Genomic DNA, 21725 nt, shown 5'->3' with positions numbered 1-21725 from the left:
AAGGAAAAGGAAGGAGATTTGAAGAAGTAGAAAATTCACAATTTGAGGGAAGTTAATCAAATCTCTTTCTTTAGTATAAATGCTTGAAGTTGAGTTCATGTGGATGAATTATTGTAGAAACAAATGAAAATTAATGCATGTATAGCAACCCATGAAATTCGGCCATGTTAGAGATGAATAGGATTTGATGGATTTGGATGCAATTAAATATGTAAGTAAGTTTGATTGATTGTGTAGATAATGTTTATACACTTTGATTTCATGATTTGAAGCTATTGAGGAATTAGGGTTCTTGAACCATGGGAAATTGGGGGAAAATTAGGGGTTTTTGAAATTGAAGTAAATTGACCTAATTGAGGTTTGAAATGGTTAATTGGAGTCAATTAGAATGTGTTTGAATGGTTAAAATTGAAATAGGATTATGAATGTATGATGTCCAATTCTGGACAGCTTAACCCTTACCCATTCAAATAGTTATAACTGAAAATTAGTTGCCCCAATTGGTGTGAAGTTAAATAGAAATGAAAATTAAGAGATAATGCAATAATTTTAGTGGAGAAACCTTGCCCTAAAAGTGAACACAAATTGATGTAAAATTAGGTCAAATTCGGATTAGGCACACTGCCCCTGTATAAAACTGATCATATGAACAGTACTTATTCTAATGGTCATAACTTGGTCTAGGAAGGTCCAAATGACCTGATATTTGAACCATTAAAAAGCTATGACATAGTATTACAACTTTCATGAAGAACACCAACTCAAATTCTGCCCATAACCAAGTCAAATTGTCAACCAAAATTGGTTGCTCAAAACTGTCAGAACCAAAATGGTGTCCAGAATTCTGGGTTTGGACCAATCCGGCCAGCCTTAGAAAAATAGGCATAACTCGAGCTACAAAACTCCAAATAGAGTGATTCAAAAAAGGAATTAAAGCTAAGACATTAGGGAACAACTTTGAGGAAGGAAGTGTGGCCAAATTTCCACTGTAGATATAGTCAATGGAACAGTAAACTTGGGTACCCAAAACTGAAATTTTAGAATTTCACTTAAGGAACTCTGAAATTCAATTGGCAACCAGTGCCAACAAAATTAAGACCCAAAATATGGTATTATAGGGTAGTTGGAAATGGTATATCTTGTAAGTATGGAAAAGTCAATATTTTGACTAATTAGTCAAATAAATAGTAACCATAACATACCATATACAAGAATTCAATTCTTAGGGGAAAACTTACAAAGTAAATTTAGTATGCAAAAATGAATTAGTGAAATTAATTATTATAAATGGTTTGGAATGGATACTGAAAAACTTTAAAACTTCGTGTTTTAGTTGAAAAGGGATCTTCGAAGGAAGAAAGGAAATTCGATTAAAACAAGTCAACAAAAGAGGTTTGTGCACAACTAACTCTTTTTGTTATTTTTCACTTCCAAATTGATTAGAATAAGTTTATTATATGTTTTATGATTTTTGTTGTGTCGAGAACTTTAACTTGTTGAATGAAATTGTATAAATTAAATATAAATTTTCTTATGCATTTAAGAATTTATTGCATGGTATTTATAATGATTAAATATGTTAATGGTTTGTAAACACTTTTGTGAATAAAAATTGTTTTGAATATGATTTGAAACCACAATTGACATGACAATGTGCTTTGTGTTCTTATTAGCTTGTCTAGTGAGATATCTCCTCCACTAGATAGGGTAAGTTCCTTCCTCTCTAACTTGCCAGTTGGGGAAGAGTTTGGATGAGTACTCATATATACTAGCTAGTCTTTGTTCCTCCCTTTTAGTCTTAGTTATTGGGAGAGTTTGCCTTGTCGTGGTGTACAACATGGCATCGATAGTGAAATTTTATTTCATGGGTCCAACTATGTGAATTCTTGGCAACGCCCTTTAAATTATGCATAATTTGATAAATTATGGTCGAAATAAATAATTTATCAGTAATTCAAAAATATTGTATTGTTTCATGATTTAAAAGAAATGTAGATAAATAGTTACTATTTGATCAAAATGTTATTCAAATGAATAATTTGCATGATTGAAAATATTGATTTTTATATGTCATGAATTTTGAAGAATTTAAAAATTTTAATTTTTTATCTGTTATGAGTTGTCAAAGCATAATTTGTATTAAGTTTTAAATGATTATTTTGCGCAGCACTGAGTTCATCACTCAGCGATAGCTTTGTATGCTGTCACAGGTGAAAGAAAATATAGAGCAGTTGAGTGAGATTACTTGAAGGCAGTGGGACTATCTTCGAGTATATCATAGGTATACTGTTGTACATTATATTTTGATGTAATTATGTAATTATATATATGTAATTTCATTCGAGCAGTTGCATAAACTCTTTTGTAGTATTATTTTTGGAATGTAATCAAATACAAATTATTGTGATGTTATCTTGAAATTTTATGTACTTATAAGGTTTTGTACTACTAAATTTTTAATACTCCCATGAATGTAAATATTAATTTTGTTACCTTAATGAGATGTTTCAATATTTAATTTAATTCAAACTATGTATTGGGTTGCTTGTGCTGATTTGTGAAATGAAATTGAATAATGGAGTTGTTGTTGAGAAAATATATTCAGAGTGTTTTTCTTTTTAAGTTTTGAAGAACTGTTTTCTCAAAATACAGATGGCATTGCCGAAATTTTTGTAAAAATTACGGAGATTTTAAATATCTAAAAATTTGATTTATGATTGGACTTCAAATAAAGATTTTTAATATCTAAAAAAAACAATTTTACCCACCAATTTAAAAATAAATCGAAATTGTTTTAAAATCCCTTGTAGTATATTTAATGGGTTACCAGTAGGCGAAGTTCGATAATTCATTAGGTGTACTATAGGATCATATTATGTCTTGCGGAGAGGTAAGGTGTGACATGTTTTAGTAGTATCAGAGCTAGTTTTTAAAGTAAATTATGAACTATGAATTTGAAATATTTTTCGATAAGTATAACTGCTCGAATGTTTGATACATATAGTACATTTACATCATAAATATGAACTAACGGGGAGAAATCTCCTTGTGTTGATTGTTTAGGAAATAGAAAATCCTGTGAATAGATATGAACGAGGGGGATAAAATGATAGAGCAATCTGATACAACTGACATACAAAAAGAGGCCCTAGTTCCTCAGAGCGTTGGAGGTCCAGCTGCACTAATCCCTCCTATACAAAATACTGTATAAATGGCCCAGCAGATGGCCATGTTCTTTCAACAAATGGCTGATTTGTAGCATGAAACCTATCGATCCAGGTACAAGTACAAACCTAACCCCCTCAAGAGCAGCATGAAAAGGAGAAAAGTGGAAAACCTATCGGTCAGAGTTCGAGTAGTAATTTGGGAAAGAGAAAAGATTTTAAGGGACCCTGAGCTCCTAAGTATGACAGAGGTGGATCTTCATGGCAGAAGCAATCAAGAATCATTCGACAAAGAACCAGAAGTTCCTACAATATCCGTATTTGTGGCGTTTGTGAAAAATTACACAGGGATATTTGCCATAAGGCCACTAGAGCTGTAACATCCTCACTGTAGCAATTCCGGGTGACCAGTGTCGGTCTGGCTAGCTAAAACGTCTGGAAAAATATTTAGACTAAAGTGAGAAGCCATAATTAACTCAAATAATAATAAGAAAAATTAAGAAAAAATTTTAGAAATAAAATACAACCAAGTTAAATGAATCGATGCCTTAGCGATGGGTAACCCAGTGGGAAGTTGCGGTCTTCGCAGCTAGAAGCCTTAAACCAAGGAGAAAATTCATGAAATAATTTTTGAGACTCTAGAGAAGAGTCATTGAGGTTTTGATGGCATTAGAATGTTAAGAAAAGGCTTAGAAAAATTTTTCAATTGGTACAGATGATTTTGGCTCAATAAGCCAAACAGAGGGCATTTTGGTCATTTCGTCTTTAGAAATGATTTTTGGCCAACTTGTCCAGTTAACTAAATAATTATTATGATATAAAATATGAATTAATATTTGTGAGAAAATAATTAAAAATGAGTAAAAGAAATGAGAAAAGAAAATAAAATGTAAATTGAATTATTACATAAGCAATTATGTCATAATGCATAAAAGAAATTTCCAACAAATTGTAAATTCTAACCAATGGAAAATTGACAAACCAATTAAAAAGAGATAAACACAAATAAATTGAGGTAAAAATGAAAAGAAATTCTGCTATCCTCTTCCCATTTCAGCCGGCTCCTTCCTCTCTCTCCTCTTACCATTGTTAATCAAAACTTCTCACTAGAAATTCTTGATAAACCACCATTAAATTTTAAGCTTGCTTCACAAAACCTCTCCCTCACCCCTTAAACTCTCTCTAGCCAGCAAATAGAAGAAGGAAAAGAAAGTTTTTGCAAGCTTGGAAGTTAGCTCCAACAAGGTTAGTGCCAATCCCTTCTAGAAATGTTGTGTATACCTTATTTGGAGTAGGAATTGAGTGAGAAAATTTAGTGGAATTAAACAAAATTTGAATGATAAATTTTTACAAATTTTTGGCAGCCATGGACTTATGAGGCTTTTGATGATTTTTTTGGACTAAATGAGTATATAAGCTGCCCTTTGATATGAACTTAACACTTAGCACATTGAATTGTAAGTTAATAAAAGAATAGATAAATTGAAAACTTAGGGTTTTGAGCAAATTGTGGTGTTGCTCCTAAAATGGTGTAGGAACATTTTAATGGTCAATTAGTGACCATTTGGTAAGTTTTAAACTTAATATGAAGTGAATTGAGTCATTGAATGTTGGAAAGGGTAGGCTACCTTGTGTGCTGCATTCTAGGCTCCTTGAGTCCAGTGTGTTTGGAGAGCCTTAACTGAATTTCTATAGATCCAATTGGTATAAGGCTAATTGGAGGTGAAACTAGATACAAAATGCCACAATTTTGGTGAAGGAACCCTGCCCAGAAAACCAACTTAAATAGCTTTAAAAAGTGACCTAATCTGGGTGACCAATATGCTATCCCTGGAAAATGACCAAATGAACAGTGTTCATTCATTTGGTCATAAATCAGTGTAGAAAGGTCCAATTGACTTGAATTTTAAACCGAAAGAAAGCTGACACATAGCCCTACAACTTTCATGAAGAAAAAAAAACTCAAATTTTGACCATAACTTATCCAAAAACTCACCTGTAGTTAGTATACAAAAACTGCCAATATCCAAAAATTGCCCAGAAATTCTAGATAAAGGCAATCTGATCAATTATGATAAAATAATTATAACTTAAGCTAGAAAACTCCAAATGGGGTGATTCAAAAAGTGAAATGTAACTAGACACAATAAAGAATAACTTTGATTAAGAACACTTGATCAAATTCTCACTATAGAATGGCCTAATGGAACAGTGAACTCTAGTTCCCAAAAATTGAAATTTCTGATTTATTTTCCATTGGTTAGAAGTTTGGATTGGCAACTAATGCCAACATTTTTGGGAACCAAAATGTGGCAAATTTATGTGATTAGGACTCATGTAACTATTATGCATTGAAAAGTCAATAATTTGACCTAAATAGTAAAATGAATAGTAACAATATATGTAAAACATGAAAATTCAATCAATAACTTTGTAATGTGCCCTAGTACACCTAGTAAGATTGGTTTGGATAGGTTGGCATGCCAATAGGATTCAGTTAGCAGTACTGCACATGGCATTATGCCATTCTGTGATTTTATGGCTTTTAGCCATTTTGATATTAGTATGATACTTAGTATTGTGCCCAATGTTTATTACAGCTTATTAGCTGTTATATTGCACACCGGGAGATACATACATGACTGATGGTGTGACGGCCCGAGGTACTTGGTACCCAGTGCCAATTTACCCGTTTATCTAGTCCAATCATCTAGTATAGGTTACTTGGGCAACCAAAAAATTGAAAGTTGATAAATTTAATGAAATAATTGATATAACAAGTGCCAAATAAATAGACTACAAATAATTACTAAAAATTTGTCTGCATGAGACATCAATATATACTCTGCATATTTATTTTCTTTTAGTTTTTTTTTATTTTATTATTGGCACCATTAAGCATTATGGCTTAGTGCGTTGCTTTTTGCCATGCGTAGGTTCTAGAGAGATTGACAGAGAGCCCAATAAACCACAGACTAGGTGAGGCCGTCCACAGTTCTGCACAGTGTCTGTGTCATCTCACAAACTTCAGTGCATTAGTAGGACACTAGGTCCCATTTTGATATTTTGTACTACTTGTACTTTGTTGTTAAACTTTTATTTTATGATGTACAGTTGAAAATCATGTAATACACTTTTGTATTAATGCAGATATTCAAATCTTGTGTTTATAAATAAAAATTGAGTATTCTCTTTTATGAAATTGAGTTGAATTATGTTCTGAATGAAAATTTGTGGAATTATAATGCACAATTGAGATTTTTGACAATATTGAGATTTGGTTGACATAAATGGAGTTGAGAATGATTAGAAATGTATTGGAAGTGTTTTTCACAGATTCCGAAGAACTGTTTTCTCCATTTTTAGCTAATACTCTGCCAGATTTTCTATAAAATTTTTGAAACCTCAAATGAATTTATAATTTCAATAAATGACTTAAATGAGTCAAATTTCACAAATTGTATGTCAAAACCATAAAGAAATAAATTAAGGAAGGATAAAAATAATTGAGATAAAATAGGGTGTTTCGGTACACTGTGTGGTATATTCTTGCTCGGCTATACTGTAGATGGGTAAGGGGTGTCACAGGAGCCTGCTATAATTGTAGAAGAATAGGGCATTACACTAGAGATTGTACTACAACACGTCAACCTATGCCATATACTACCCTAGAAGGATCAGTCCAAGGTTCTGTTTCTAGAGATTCACAGATAGTTAGTGGAGGCAGGGGTAAAGGTAGAGGTGGTGTTACTGACAGCTAAGGCACAAGGCATCAATCTGAACGGAGTAGTGCACCGACCCGAGTGTACCTCACGCATCAAGAGAGAGAAGTAGAGACTTCAGACATAGTCGCCAGTATGTTTTTAATTTTTGAAAGAAGTAATTATATATTTTACTACTATTTCTTTGCATAGAAGCAAATTTTGATTCTTTAATGACTAGTCCATTAGGATAAGGACTACGGCAATAAGTGTGATTGAAATCAGTTTTGGAGTAGTTTACTAGTGAGAGACATCCCCTAAAATATGATAAATTATAGAATTAATTAGTGTGCTTATTCAGTGCAAGGTAAAAAGACCTAAAAGTGAACTATAATAATATAGCCATCCTAGATGAGGACAAAGGTATTATCACTGATAGTACTATAATCAGAATAAGATATAGGTTTTAAAAGGATGAGATATAGGAAAATTTAATCTATTGGGATGTATTGTAGTAACTATGCAATGTTCTTGATGTTTGCGCTGTAAGCTGCAGATTACAGTACTGACTTGGAATTTATTGTGTAGAGCTACGTACTACCCAATAGTGCACCAAGATAAGAATAATTGTGAATAGCTTCTACTTTGATATAGATATACCAAACTAGAGCTCTATTACTGACACTGAGTTTGAAAATCCTAATTTGAGATTTAAAACTCTATAATTAAAATATCAAGAGATCATAGTTGCAAGGTAGCGAGAGTCAATGACTCAGTTACCTTAGCACGAGTTACAGTACATTAGGAATTACTATAAGATTAGAGGTTTTAGTATGGTCAAAATTTAAAGATAACACCTATAGGACTAAGTCATCCAGTCTCTGATATGGGGTTTATAGTTGTTTTGGTATTGCAATGGATCTTTTGCCCAAAGTTTAGTAAGAAATAGTATTCTATTTGTGTATTCCCCTGAAAGAGACAAGATGCAATGAGTGATAATCATAACTTATAAATTGATTTCGAAATGATGTTATAATTGGGACAGTAATATGATAGGAAACAGTTAGCTCAGGTATCTTTTCAAAAAAGTACAACTTTCACCATGAGAATTATACAGACTAAATCATGGTAATGCAAACTTTTGAATGACTAGAAAAAAAAAAAAAAAAAAAAAAAGTCCTATAGGCTCCCTTCATAAAGTAATAGGGAAGAGTTTATAGTTCAATAAAAGAGAAGGTAATTATTACAAATCAGTGAAAAATAAGCTATAGAATATCAATAGATAAAAGAGATGTGGCAATGAAAATTTGAATAGTTGGCTTAAATGTAATGAAAAAATGTTACGAATATTAGTAAGAGTGCTAACTAGAATGGTTAGAGGACCAAATCAGAGTAATATCAAAGTATAGCATATTTATTAGGGATGAGAAGAAGTGCTAAATTTTGACTCGACAGTCAAGTCAAGGAAGAAAATAAGACTGAGGAATAAAATAATTAAAGTTAAGTTATGGAATAGAAAAAGAAGCAAATAGAAAAGTAAAGATGCGGATGGTAAAAAGGAATGATATTAGGAAAAATATTTATTGTGGTATAAAAACATAGAAGCGCGAACTTCAGAGTAAGTCAACTTTGGACAATGTTAAGAGCCTAGCCATGGAGCTTAAAATTGTAGGATATGGGTCAACCTCTATTATTCCTATTTCAAGTTAAAGTGGGTAGTATGGGGATAATATCCAGTTAAGTTATAACAATAGGAGAGACATTAGTTGAGGACTGCCACCAGGGCAACAACCTAGTTAAAACGTGTAATGATATCTTGAACTATTCTATCAAGTAAGAAATAAAGTTGGAAAGATAATAGTTATGAATCTATGGCCAATGATTAGATAAGTAATTCTAATATGACCATAATGGTCACTTAATAAGGAAACATGAATCGAAATATTCAATAGAATAATAGTAAGAGAAGATTAGTGTTATACAAATAAATTAAACTTGTATTAGATTGTTAGAAGTCTTACATAGACTTAAAGAAAAGAATATTATAAGATTATATAAAAAGGAGAAAGACTAAGTTCTCACTTCATAGGATCACACAGGGTCTTAGAAGGAATGGATCCATTAGCACACAGATTTCTTACCTCTAGAATTGAAATAAATTCAAATTTAAATTATGAAGAGAAGCTTAGAAGAAACTTGGCACACGAGGTGAAGCAATCGAGAAATAAATAAATATCATCAGTTAAAGTGTTATGGACCATCATTCGGACCATGAAGCCATATGGAAATGTGAGAAAGACATGAGAAAACAATACGCATGACTATTTAAGGACTGACATTAGGCAAATTTCGAGGACGAAATTTCATTTTAAGGAGGGGAGAACTATAACACCCTCAAAGCAGGCAGCATCGTATAGTCTACTGTTCCGGCGATCGATATCTATCTGGATAGTCAGGATGTTGGAAGCATATTTAAGTCACCTAGAAAAGCCATGAATAAAAATTAATAGCAATTATAAGAAGGTTGAATGAAAATAAGAAAAACAAAGCATAAAAGGTTAAATGAGCCAAAGTCACAACAATGGGTGACCTAAACGAGAAGTGACTGCGAGGTCAGTTATAAATCTATTTTTGTATGGGGCATTGTGACACTGCAGACCTAAGAATTATTGTGAACCTAGGAGAAATGTGAAAATCACACAAAAAAGGAAGAGAACTAGATCAAATAATTAGATTAGGGTTCCGGAAGAAATACTGAATTATTGGTAAACCGGATCAGACCGGCGAGGGGCAAATTGGTCAATTCACCCCTAGAGGTGACTCATGGCCTAACTGTCCAATAAAATATAAGAAATTAAAATTTTGAAATATAGAATTAAATTGAAGAAGTTATAGAAAGAAAAGAGAAAAGAAAAGGAAAAATTCAAATTCAAAAAGAATTATGACATCATTGATGAGGTGAGCTTGATGTAATAAAACTTTAATTATTGAATCATAAAATTTTAAGATAAGTTAAAAAGAGATTAAAACAATTAAAATTAGAAAATTTGGTCTTCTTCTTTGCCACTCCAAGCCGCCCCATCTTCTCTCTCTAACTCTCTCATTTTTTCCTCCATTAACACACTTTAAAAGCTTACAAAACCTTACTTTCCTTCATGATCTTCATAATCCTTAACACTAAATATTGAAATTTTATCTTGAGTTGATAGTTGAAAGTGAAAGAAGAGGAAAGGAAGGAGATTTGAAGAAGTAGAAAATTCACAATTTGAGGTAAGTTAATCAAATCTCTTTCTTTAGTATAAATGCTTGAAGTTAAGTTCATGTGGATGAATTATTGTAGAAACAAATGAAAAATCATGCATGTATAGCAACCCATGAAATTCGGCCATGTTAGAGATGAATAGGATTTGATGGATTTGGATGCAATTAAATATGTAGGTAAGTTTGATTGAGTGTGTAGATAATGTTTATACACTTTGATTTCATGATTTGAAGCTATTGAGGAATTAGGGTTCTTGAACCATGGGAAATTAGGGGAAAATTAGGGTTTTTTGAAATTGAAGTAAATAGACCTAATTGAGGTTTGAAATGGTCAATTGGAGTCATTTGTGTTTGAATGGTTAAAATTGAAATGGGATTGTGAATGTGTGATGTGTCACACCTTACCCCTCTGTAAGGCATGACATGATCCCGTAGAATACCTAATGAACTACCGAACTTCACCTACCGATAACTCATTAAGTACCCTACAAGGGATTTTAAAACAATTTTCTTACTTTCATAAGTGGTGAGCATTTTCTACTAGGTATTAAAACATTTAACTAGAGTTTGAAAACTAGTTAAAATTTTTGTCCCATTTTATTTTTTCGCAAATTTTATAAAAATTTCGGCAGAGTGCCGTTTGTATTTTGAGAAAATAGTTCTTCAAATACCTGTAAAAAGCACTTCCAAAGATTTATCTCAACAACTTCATCAATTCAACATCCATCCCAACCAATTTCAACATCATTTCTCAATTTCCAAAATTCAACATCATCAAAATATTATAATTCAATTTCATTCAAATTAAAACAAAATATTTCCATTCATATTTCAATAAAGATAAAACAATTTAGATCCATCATTCTAAAAATTTACATTAGGAAAAATCCAAACTAAAATTTAATACAAGCTTTATACAACTACTCATGACCATTTCCTACATTTACATACATTACATACATCAAAATAATTTTTACAATCAAGGTATAAAATATACCCGATAAACTTCAGAGTAGGTAGCTCCTCAATCCTCAGTAACTCACTCTGCTGCTCCTCTAGTCTCTATATCTGCGATAGCAATAACAGTCATCGCTGAGTACTAGGACTCAGTGGTGCACAACATACTAAAAATAATCTTTATGCGGAATTTAAATCATATTTATTCAAAAATTAAACTGAACATGAAATATAAATTCAAAAAATTATTTATAAGATTTTAATCCAAACAATTTCATTGCAAAAGTCTCAAAACAAATTTCATAAAAACACACAGTTATATCATGCTATTCAAAAAAAATATCATCTCAGTAGCCAGAGGCTAAGGAGAAGTCACATCACAAGGCTAGCTAGCTCAAATATATGGGAACCCATTCTTTTTCTTCTTCTACTGGCACACACCTCAACACTTCAGCCAAAGAAGGAATCAAAATTCGAAACTGATTTCCCTCACTAGTCATGCTAGTGAGGTATTCAAATATATGGTCATGACACTATGGTTTCAAAACTATCTTAACAGTTTATCAAAGATTTATTGCCAAATCAACCACATACAATTAAACTTTACAACAATTTAGGTCAACACAACTTGTTCATTTCAATCACAAAGTTGCAATCAAAATAAATCACAATTCATTTTATACAATTGCAAAAGAAATTTAAAGACAAATTTCATGTTGTGCACAAACCTTAAGCGAGTCGCCTCTTGACCTTGACTCGATCCCTCGGGTTCTTTTCCGGGATTCTTTTCAACTGAAACACACAGTTTCACAGTGTTTCAATATCATAACTTATCATAAATCTAAAAATAAATTCAAATTTACTTTTACCTAGCTTTCATATGCTAATCTTGACGCTCTTTAAAATTTATGTTTCAGGGTTACTATTCAAGATATTATTCAAGTCTATTTATTGACTTTCTAAGGCTTAATAGGTATGGGAATTTCAATTTCACCCACATACCACATTTTGGTTACTAAATTTTTTGGTTTTGATTGTTTACTCAAATTTTAAGTCTTTTAAGCAAATTTGCAAATTTTTAGTTTTGGTGTCTTATGTTGTACTGTTCCATTGGTCATTTTGCTATTATAATTTGGCTAAGTTTTATTCATAGAAATTGTTCCTTATTGTTTTAAATTTATTCTCCTTTTTGAATCACTCCATTTGGAGTTTTGTAACTCAAGTTATAGCCATTTGAATCATGGCTGCCGGATTGGACTTAACCAGATTTCTGGGCAAATTTCTGGGTTCTAGCAGTTTTAGGTCACCAATTTTGGGTGGCTAAATGACTTAGTTAATGGCATAATTTGGGTTTGTGTTCTCAATGAAAGTTTTAGGTCTATATCTCAGCTTTCCACTGATAAAATTTCAGGTCATTTAGACCTTCCTAGCCCAAGTTATGGCCAAATGAACAAATACTGTTTATTTGGTCATTTTTGTACAGGTCAGATTGCCTAATCCGGATTTGGTTAATTTGTTCACTAGGTTTTAGTCACTTTTTGGACATGATTCCTGAATGAAAAATGTGTGATTTTGTGTCTAGTTTCATTCCCAATCAGCCTCACACCAATTGGGCTTGTAAATTTTCAATTTTGGTCCCTGAAAAGGACCTTGGTCATGCTGCCAGAAATCTGACCACATCCAATCCGAATCTCCACTCATTTCCAACACTTCCAACATACCACAATTGGTCACAAATGATCATTTTTCAACTCAAACTAGGTCAAATAGACCATTTTACCAATTCTCCAATTTTTGGCTTCCAAAACCCTAGGTCTAAACCCTAATTCACATTTTTGTTACATTTAACTAATTCAAAGCATACCAACATCACTTCACCACTCATACAAGCTTACTAACATATTTAATTCAATCAAATTCATACATTCCCATCTCAAACCCTAGCTGGCCGAAATCCATGCCTAGTCCTCCACACTTGTTTTCATTTCATTTTAAGCATATTTCTAAGTTCATTAAGCTATAAATTAATTACTAACCTTATGCAGAATTTTCAATCACTAAGTTTCTTCTCTTTTTCTTCTTTCTTGTTTCTTCAATCTCCTCTTCTAGTTGCCAAAACAAGTTTTAACCATGGTAGAACAATTTTCTATGGTGAAGTTTTTGGTTCTTTAAGCTCAAAAAATGAGCTTCAATGGTGTTTGGTGAGGGAGAGGTGAGAGACAGAGGGAACACGGCAATGGAGAAGATGACTCCTTTTTTTGTTTTTTTTTTTTCTTTCTTTATGAATTTTAACCTTATGGAAGACCACAATTTATCCAAATTTAAATTTTTAATTATAATGTTTATTGCATCATGCATGATGTCATCACTTTTCACTTTTCCTTTTTCTTTATTTTTTTTTCTATTTATTTTTTTTCAATTAGTTCTTTAATTTAATTCCCGATTTTGAAATTTTCTTTTCTTCGATTTTATTTGACAGTTAGGTTAGGAGTCAGCTCTAGGGGTCAATTGACCAAATTGGCCATCGCCGGTTCGACCCGGTTTGCAAATAATTCAATATTTCTTCCAGATCACTGACCTAATTATTTGACCGGCTTAATAATTCTTTTTCGTGATTTTCTCTTTTCCACTGTGTTCGCAATAGTCCTAAGGACTACAGCGTCATATTTTACGATTCGAAATTTGAGTTTAAATTGACTTCGTAGTCCTTCCCGAGAAGGTCACCCATTGCTGTGACTCTCAGCTCATTTAACTTATTATGTTCTGTTTTTCTTATTTATACTTAACTAATTGACAATTACTAATTATTTGTGTTCAGGGCTTATCTGGTTATCTTAAGTGTGGTTCTAATCCCCTTAATTGTTCAGACCGACAACGGTCACCGGAACAGTGAAATATACCAGGCTATACAAATAGGGGTGTTACATGATGTCCAATTCTGGACAGCTTTACCCTTACCCATTCAAATAGTTATAACTGAAAATTGGTTACCCCAATTGGTGTGAAGCTAATTGGAGATAAAAATTAAGAGATAATGAAATAATTGTGGTGGAGAAAACTTGCCCCAAAACTGAACACAAATTGGTGTAAAATTAGGTCAAATCCGGATTAGGCACACTGCCCCTGTACAAAACTGATCATATGAACAGTACTTATTCTAATGGTCATAACTTGGTCTAGGAAGGTCCAAATGACCTGATGTTTGAACCATTAGAAAGCTATGACATAGTACTACAACTTTCATGAAGAATACCAACTCAAATTCCGCCCATAACCAACTCAAATTATCAACCAAAGTTGGTTGCTCAAAACTGCCAGAACCAAAATGGTACCCAGAATTCTGGGTTTGGACCAATCCGGCCAGCTTTAGAAAAATAGGCATAACTCGAGCTACAAAACTCCAAATGGAATGAATCAAAAAGGGAATTAAAGCTAAGACATTAGGGAACAACTTTGAGAAGGAAGTGTGGCCAAATTTCCACTGTAGATACGGTCAATGGAACAGTAAACTTGGGTACCCAAAACTGAAATTTTGAAATTTCACTTAAGGAACTTTGAAATTCAATTGGCAATCAGTGCCAACAAAATTAAGACCCAAAATGTGGTATTATAGGGTAGTTGGAAACGGTATATCTAGTAAGTATGGAAAAGTCAACATTTTAACCAATTAGTCAAATAAATAGTAACCATAACATACCACATACAAGAATTCAATTCTTAAAGGAAAACTTACAAAGCAAATTTAGTATGCAAAAATGAATTAATGGAATTAATTATTATAAATGATTTGGAATGGATACTGAAACACTTTAAAACTTCGTGTTTCAGTTGAAAAGGGATCTTCGAAGGAAGAAAGGAAATTCGATTAAAACAAGTCAACGAAAAAGGTTTGTGCACAACTAACTCTTTTTGTTATTTTTCACTTCCAAATTGATTTGAATAAGTTTATTGTATGATTTATGATTTTTATTGTGTTGAGAACTTTAACTTGTTGAATGAAATTGTATAAATTAAATATAAATTTTCTTATGCATTTAAGAATTTATTGCATGGTTTTGAGAATTATAAATTTTGAGTTTGATGTGTTGTCAACCTTGAGCATGAATTTATAATGATTAAATATGTTAATGGTTTGTAAACACTTTTGTGAATAGAAATTGTTTTGAATATGATTTGAAACCACAGTTGACATGGCAATATGCTTTGTGTTCTCATTAGCTTGTCTAGTGAGATATCTCCTCCACTAGATAGGCGAGTTCCTTCCTCTCTAGCTTGCCAGTTGGGGAAGAGTTTGGATGAGTACTCATATATACTAGCTAGTCTTTGTTCCTCCCTTTTAGCCTCGGTTATTGGAAGAGTTTGCCTTATCGTGGTGTACAACACGGCATCAATCGTGAAGTTTTGTGTCATGGGTCCAACTGTGTGAATTCTTGGTAAGGCCCTTTAAATTATGCATATTGTTTCATGATTTAAAAGAAATATAGATAAATAGTTACTATTTGATCAAAATGTTATTCAAATGAATAATTTGCACCATTGAAAATATTGATTTTTGTATGTCATGAAATTTGAAGAATTTAGAAATTTTAATTTTTTATCTGTTATGAGTTGTCAAAGCATAATTTGTATTAAGTTTTAAATGATTAGTTTATGCACCACTGAGTTCACCACTCAGCGATAGCTTTGTATGCTATCGCAGGTGAAAGAAAATATAAAGCAGCTGAGTGAGATTACTTGAAGACAGTGGGACTATCTTCGGGTATATCATAGGTATACCCTTGTACATTAGATTTTGATGTAATTATGTAATTATATGTATGTAATTTTATTCGAGCAGTTGCATCAACTCTTTTGTAGTATTATTTTTAGAATGTAATCAAATACAAATTATTATAATGTTATCTTGAGATTTTATGTACTTATAAAGTTTTGTACTACTAAATTTTTAATACTCCCATGAATGTAAATATTAATTTTATTACCTTAATGAGATGTTTCAATGTTTGATTTAATTCAAATTGTGTATTGGGTTGCTTGTGCTGATTTGTGAAATGAAATTGAATAATGGAGTTGTGGTTGAGAAAATATATTTAGAGTGTTTTTCTTTTTAGGTTTTGAAGAACTGTTTTCTCAAAATACAAATGGCACTCAGCCAAAATTTTTGTAAAAATTATGGAGATTTTAAATATCTAAAAATTTGATTTATGATTGGACTTCAAATAAAGGTTTTTAATATCTGAAACAAAAAATTTTACCCACTAATTTAAAAATGAACGAAAATTATTTAAAATCCCTTGTAGTATATTTAATGAGTTACCGGTAGGCGAAGTTCTGTAATTCATTAGGTTTACTACGGGATCATGTTATGCCTTGCGAAGGGGTAAGGTGTAACAATTATTTTTGGAAAGAACATGATCAACAATACGACGATTGGCATGTGCCAAATGAGCATGCCAAGTCCTGAATTGCACAACATTAGCAATAGGTTGAGCAGTAAGAGTAAAAGAAAGTGGCATGAGGTAGAGACCATTGTTATTCTGGCCTTGATATAGTACCCATTTCATGCGGATATCCTTAATGACAAAGGAATCAGAGAAAAATTCAACAGACACAGAATTTTGGTTAGTCAAGGCATAAACAGAGAGCAAATTGCGATTCATAAAAGGAGAGCACAAAATATTATCAAATCGAAAGAAATTATTATTAGTACAAAAAACAGAAGAACAAAAAGAAGAAATCTGAAGTGATTTACCATTTCCAATTAAAATTTCATCAGTGCCATGATAAGGCAATTGGTGAGTAAGGTTACCACGATCAGCTGTCATGTGAAAATTAGCACCAGAATCAACAATCCATTGCTGCGGTGGGTCATTGCTGCTTGTTGCAAAATTGGACATAGGCTTAGGACTATTGGATGAGGTATGCGGTGTAGATGACTTCTTGGGAGTAGGACATTGTCTAGCCAAATGACCATTGCCATTACAATTGTAGCAAACAGTTGTAGGACTAATGGAAAAATGTTGCAAGGAAGTACTAGAGAAACACCCTTGACCACGGCCATATCCTAAACGACGATTAGAATTGCTAGGATTGCCAGAAGATTTAAAAGTTAATTGGACAGTGGGAGAAATAGCAGAATCACGAGACAAAGACTCCATTTTGAGATGATTCTCTTCACTCAAGAGCAAGGCATAGAGGTCATCAAACATGATGGAAGTATTACGGGCTTCAATTGCTCTTGAAAATGGACTAAAATAAGGGCCAAGTCCATCCAAGATATTGTTAACAAGCATGTCCTCAGGCATAGGACAATGTAGAGCGGCCAATTGATCAAAGAGTGACTTAGCGCGACGCATGTAATCATCAACAAATTCATAGCCCTTAGAGAGATGTTTCGATTGTTTTCGAATTTGCTGAACCTGGGTTCGAGTGCCATAGGCAAATATGTTGTTGAGTTTTGTCCAAGCTTCTCCAGCGGTTTGAGTATTGATAACTTGTGGCAAAATACTTTCAGAGACAGAACTAAAAATCGAACTGAGGACCAACTGATCCTCATGAAACCATCGGTCATAAAGTGGATTAGCATCACCATTTTCTAATGTTTGAGATGGTGGAGTAAAGGAACCAGAGATGTGATTAGAGAGATTATAGCTATGTAGTAGAGGTTTAAATTGAGCTTGCCATAGAAGATAATTGCTTGATGTAAGTTTGATAGAAATAAATCGGTTGACATTCGGATAGGTAAAAGTAGAAGCTTGAGAAGAAGATGAAGAAGAAAAGACTAAGGCTTGTGTGTTATCAGCCATGTTTTGTGGCCTATGGCTCTGATACCATAAAAGAGCAAGGCAAATGAATCTCACTTGCTTTTCATTACTGGTCATGTAAAGGATATATATACAGAGTGTAGTTACAATAAAGTTAGGAGTCTTATCTATATACACAGTGCAGTTACAATAAAGATAGGAGTCTTATCATCTTATAAGCTTATCAACATATCTAGTTTGTTACAGTAGATTACATAGGATAGGATACCCTTATCAGAGAGCTCACATTTTTGTGAGAGAGAAAGTATTATTTTTATGCGCACTAGGAGAGTATATTATAATCTTTCATAAATAGTGAGTCTATTATCCCCTATTTTGGAATGTAAAATTTTAAAATAATTCAATTCAATTGATTTTTTTTTTTTGTTAATTTATATATTTAGAATGAAAGAATTCAATTCTTTTTAACATAAAAAAATTTCATTTTAAAAGAAATAGAAATCAAGTAAGATTTTGTGAGAATTCAATTGAATTTTTTTTCTTGTAAATGATACCTATATGGATAGAGGATTTATTACATTAATAGTAGTATATTCTTTTGGATTAATTATTTTACCTTATATCACTAACAAAAAAAAAAAAAATGGTTTGAAAAATGCAGGTACTAGAACTGGGCATCATTGTTCATTCAGTAGTGATAGGTCTCTGTCCGGGAGCCTCCTACAACACCTGCACTATCAAAGGTCTCGTGGCTGCTCTTTGCTTCCATCAAATGTTTGAAGGAATGGGTCTTGGCGGTTGCATCCTCCAGGTAAAATTATATATATAAAGTAATTTGAGATTATGGTGTGCACGAAATGTCAACTATCACTTAATAAATTACTTTAATTCCGCTAAAAAGGTAAATTACTTTGATAATCATCAAACTTTACATTAATTTCTAATACAATCCCAAAATTTTAATTTATCATAATTTTATCATTTCAACTTTAATTTTCTCTTAATTGGAGTACTACCTTATTTGATTTTGGCTAGATTTTATTAAGAATCTCATTGCAAATATGGGAGCATATTATGAATCCTAAATAAATGAAATATAAATCAAATCAAAATTAAATTAAACTAAATTAAAGAGATTTCTTTACAAAAATGATGAGCCCCTAATAATTTAACGCCACATTATATTTTTAATGGGTTTCTTGTCATAATTAGGTTAAAAAATGTCCACATTGCAATAAATTAAATTTTAATGGCTAAATTGTAAAGATATTAAGGCTTCTTTTAAAATAAATGATATAAAAAAAATAAATTGAATTTCCACACAAATATATAACTTTTGGCCTGGTTTCTTTTTTAAGTTAAAAAAAATTAAATTATTTTACTTATTATGTTTTCAAATATAATAATTAACAAAAATAAATTAATTGAATTGAATTTTTATAAATTTTTATTTTCCAAACAAGCGGTAAATGTTTTATAATCATAATAAACTTCAATATAAAAGTTAGTGATCAATAGAGTAATTTATCCGCGAAAATTTTCTATTCATATAACAATTAATAATTAACCTGTATTGCATATTTTATTTTTAAAACTTAAATTAATATATATATCATGCATTTATCAATTTAAAACTATTTACTCAATAAAAAAATAAGTTATAAATATAATTTTAAAAAATTAAAAATGATTTAATATGTTATTTACCTTTAAACTAGACATTGAAAGATTAATTTTAACTGTGATAAAAACAGGCAGAGTACAAGCTTGTAAAGAAGATGATGATAGCATTTTTCTTTCCAGTAACAACAGCATTTGGAATAACACTTGGAATTGCATTGTCTAAAACATACAAAGAAAATAGTCCTAATGCTTTGATCACCTAATGCATCATCAGCTGGGCTTTGATCTACATGGCGTTGGTTGACCTTCTCTCTGCTGATTTTATGGGTCACAAGCTACAAGGAAGCATTAAGCTTCAGATTAAATGTTATATTGCAGTTCTCTTGGGTGCTGGTGCCATGTCTCTTATGGCTAAATGGGCATGACTTCTTTTTCATTATTTGTTTTTTTTTTAAAAAAAAAAACATACTTTAAGGTTAAACTTAGATTATTATAATCTTATAAATGATTATAATATTACTGAGTCTCCTTCACTTTAATATTTTACAATGTAGCCTAATAAATTTCACATGTTTGGTTAGTTTTCTAGCCAAATTATGCAAGTGGCAAAATGCTTGGCCTTTGTGAACAAAAATATTTAGGCTTTTGGCCCTCCCAATAAACAATTATTTATATATATTAGTCATCCACATGATTTCTCAGCCATATACCTATTATCAAAATCATTTTGGTGTAAAAAATGGAAAAGCTTGAAGGTGATTTTGCATAAACAAGAATGGATATTATTAAGAAAAAAAATTTAAAAACTAAACCCATAAAAGGGTATAGAAAAATCTTAAGAAAAGGAGAATTTATTTAGTGCAACCATTATATGTACAATAGATATACTCTGATCATTGATTATAATGAGACCCACATGATCATAGCACAACTTTTGTACAGGCAATGGTTGATTTTAACTTTTTCTAAGAAAAGAACAAGAAAAACTAAAGAGCAAGCTGAAAGTAAAGAAAAAGAGAAGAAAGGGATGGTTAATGCAAGTGTAAGGTACCAGTTGATGAAGCATTAAGTAAAACCCATAAGTTAATTCTTGTTTTAAGTTTTAATAACGACTGAGTTCTTAAATTTCAATTCTGTTAAACAAATTAGTCCTATTAAAAAAAAAAAAAGACCAATTTACCATTAGTCAATATTTGATTTCACAAGATAATTGATAAAATAATTTAATTTTTAATAGCAAAATTGCACTTGGAAAGGCAAGATTGTCTGCACTCTCTCTTTCTTTCTCACACCGAGCTAGATAAGCAACTCTTCTTAAGTCCTAGGACTTCTTTTCCTTTCCTGCTGCTTTCCTAGGAAGCTAAAACCCCACCAAAACCTTTCGTATTATTTGTGTATGTTCCAGATAAAGGGCTACAATCATTAAGAGAGAATACTATGAAAACCAAACCATTCCCTTTTTGTGACCCCTTCTACATGGATGATATCACACTTAGAAGGTTCATATTCGTTACTGTAAACCTCAACTACTTGAAAGAAAGGCCGCATCATATAGCCATTCAATATGTTGAATTTTCTAGATTTTCTAGGTTCAAAAAAATCACAAAAAAGGCTTTTGTTAAAAGGCCAAGTGGCCAATAAAAGCCAAACCTTTTCTTGCTTTTACAATTACATTCAAACCTTTTAATTTTCATGAGTTGAGCTCAAATTAGAAGTAGTTACAAACCCATAAACTCCTTTTATCTATTCTAGGCAAACCTAAAGTTGACAAGATTTTAAGCTCCCTGCAACCCTCTTATATTTTGGTTTTCCTAAAAATAATGGAAGAACAAATCAAAAAGTTTGAAGAACTTAAGTTTTAGTGCTTTCACCAACTAAATGGCATGAATTTGAGCATATAGATGGCAAATGTGTATGGTGATCTCATTAGTATTGTCAATTGATGTAAGCAAGAGCAGCGACATGTGGTGGTTCTTATCAGTGATTAGTAGTAAATAACTTCCTTTTGGGTTATTAAGCCTATTTTCAGTGTGGGTTTCAACTAGTTTAGTTTGAGTCTAGCACTAACAATTGGGCATCTCTAATTATTAGTGTCTGGAGATGTTTTTGAAAATGTTTCTAAGGTTTATCGTGCCAAGAGGAGGCCAATATTAATGGAGGTAAAGAGGGAATCTGATATTGATGAAGCTTCAATTTTTCTTTCTTTTTTATGACTTTCCAATGAAATGCTCACTGAAAAATAAGAATATATGTAG

General features: G+C 31.8%; 1 pseudogene; it reads left to right on the top strand.

Annotated features, from left to right (window-relative positions):
* LOC110632086 (fe(2+) transport protein 1-like) overlaps window positions 1-19895 on the top strand; it is a 79450-nt pseudogene extending 59555 nt beyond the window's left edge.
* Window positions 19896-21725: the final 1830 nt, after the last annotated feature.

The sequence above is a fragment of the Hevea brasiliensis genome, chromosome 11 (genome assembly GCF_030052815.1).
Source record: "Hevea brasiliensis isolate MT/VB/25A 57/8 chromosome 11, ASM3005281v1, whole genome shotgun sequence".
NCBI lineage: Eukaryota > Viridiplantae > Streptophyta > Magnoliopsida > Malpighiales > Euphorbiaceae > Hevea > Hevea brasiliensis.
Note: the sequence above shows the minus strand (reverse complement) of the source record. Positions and strands in the feature narration are given on the sequence as shown.